Genomic DNA, 2,515 nt, shown 5'->3' on the forward strand with positions numbered 1-2,515 from the left:
ATCTTTTGGATTTTACATTATAGAAAATAATATGTAACATTAAAATTTGTTAAATAATGCACTAATTATTTATTCGTTAACAATTAATGGTGTTATCTAAAATACATGTAAAGGAGTTGTGTGTTTTGAGTTACTTTTTTTTTAACTTAAATTGTTTATGATATAAATAGATTTGAATTCGAGTCATTCAAATTAAGTAAGAATAAAGTAAATAATTTTAGTCACTAATAAAAAAATTAATTATTAATATTTCATCACATCTATAATAAATTATGCATATGTAACTAATAATATCTAAAATTACTTATTCCACTTACTTATTTATGTTTTTCTCTCCGTTTTCCTTTCTCCCAACCAAAGATACGTGGATTATTTTAATTAAATTCAACTTCTTGAATTTGAATCTCAAACAATGTAAAACATCAATGATAAACAAAAGATTAATTAGCTTTTTTCATTTTTTTTTCAAGTTAGTCTTTAAAAAATATAAAATTATTATTTATGTCGTCATTAATTTTAATCTTTCATATAAAAAATTTAAGTAAAAATTTACAAAATATTTTATAAAAATAATATAATAACTCTTTAATTTTCATAAACCTCTAAATAAAAGGAGCAAATTAAATTTAAACAAACAAAAAATAAAATCCATCTCCACTATATCTCTCTGGCTCTTCTCTCTCCCGCGCACACACGTAGGGGTCCGTTCAATTGGTTCTTGATTGGGTAGTGTCTAGAGTCAGAAAAAGCACTATGTGTAATAATGCATGCTGGTACATCCTACCTTTAGCAACTTGTCAAATCAGTTTTGTTTTGTCAGAGAATGAATCTTTAATTTTATTATTTTAAAAAATATATTGCACTAATAATATTATGGTATTATTAACTCAAAAATTAATTTAGTCTCTACAAAAGATTAATAGAAAAAATTAAACATATTTGTAATCTTTGTACATAAAATTTTAATTAATATCATTCTTTTAAATTTTGTAGTTCAACTTAATCAGCATGAACATTAAATCTTTTTCTAAAATAATATTATCTAATATATGATTAAGTGACATATATTTAATCACATTTCATCATTAATCATTTTAAAATAAAATATAATTTAACAAGATTAAATATGTGCCAAATTATTAATAAGTGATGGTAAAAAAAATATAGTCACAAATATATCCCATAAAATATTTGTGTATTGCTTAAAAAATTAATTAGTAAAAAATTAGAAAATGTTTAAAAATAGATAAAACATAATTTAACATAAACAAATGATCATGATTTTTATTTAGGCTATATATATATATATGAATACAAAAATTACTAGTATTTGTTAAATCAAAGTAAAAAGGGCCAAATAATCTAGCTTCGTGAAAACTTTCACGTTTGTCACGTTTTTAGCGTGCGAGTAATTTTGTTAAAATTGAATATTAGTTAGTTTAAATTCTTATACTTTAAATATTACAAATGAATTCGATTTTTTTGGTGAAAATAATTTTTAATCTCTCCATCGAACTCCAGATTAATGGAAGGATTAAGAAAATAAATTATAAATAAGTACTGTACTTTCGAAACCTTTTCTAATATGGTTCCTATCTTAGGTCTTTTTTGACTCAATGGAATAAGTTTTAAAAACTATAATTCATTTGGAAAATTTTATGAAGAGTTTATTTGAATATTTGAAGAGGGTATGCAATAAGGCTGCATATAATATTTATCTAACCTAGCTTTTTCTCAGGGCGATCGAAATATATATTGGGTTGAGAATGTTACTCATCCAATTTCTTCCATTATTACAGCTGATGTACTGCATATTTAAGTTGAATAAAACTCAATTCATTCCGAAAAAAAATTATGAAAATAGTTTATCACTCTTGTAAGATTTTTAAACTTAATTTCATAATTTTTTGGTATAATGCATCAAAATAAATTATTTTTAACTTATTCTAGTGTGTTTTATGACCAAATTCACACTATAAACGTTTATGTGATACAAAAATTTATTTAAAATGTCCTTAATTAAGTTGTTTATTCAAATGTGCCTTAAATCACTTATATTTTTAAAATTATAATTAAAATCTTAAGAAAATATGGTAACATAATAATGAGTTTGATCATTGAGTAAATTTTAGTTTAAGTCCAACCCTTTAAATTTATTGTTTGAACCGGAAGATGGTCTAAAACTAATTTACATATAAAATATGAACTATATAAAAAATTTATAAAAGGTAATAAATGAATTTTATTAATTTGAAGAATTAACAATTATTTGGTTCAACAATTTAAATTTAACCTATTTTGACTTATTTGAAATAATTGTACAACTGTTCATAACTTTTTTTTTATGTTTTCGTATTATTTTCGTAATAAATATTTTCTTTTTTAATTAATGTCCAAAGAATATTAGTTAGTAACTAACAGAGTTATAATAAAAATGTAAAAATAAGTGATAGCTGCTGATTCTAGGTATTTAGTTTATAGCGAGACAAATTAGGACCTTTTAAAACCAATTCCA

Source organism: Glycine max, chromosome 13 (genome assembly GCF_000004515.6).
Source record: "Glycine max cultivar Williams 82 chromosome 13, Glycine_max_v4.0, whole genome shotgun sequence".
Taxonomy (NCBI): domain Eukaryota; kingdom Viridiplantae; phylum Streptophyta; class Magnoliopsida; order Fabales; family Fabaceae; genus Glycine; species Glycine max.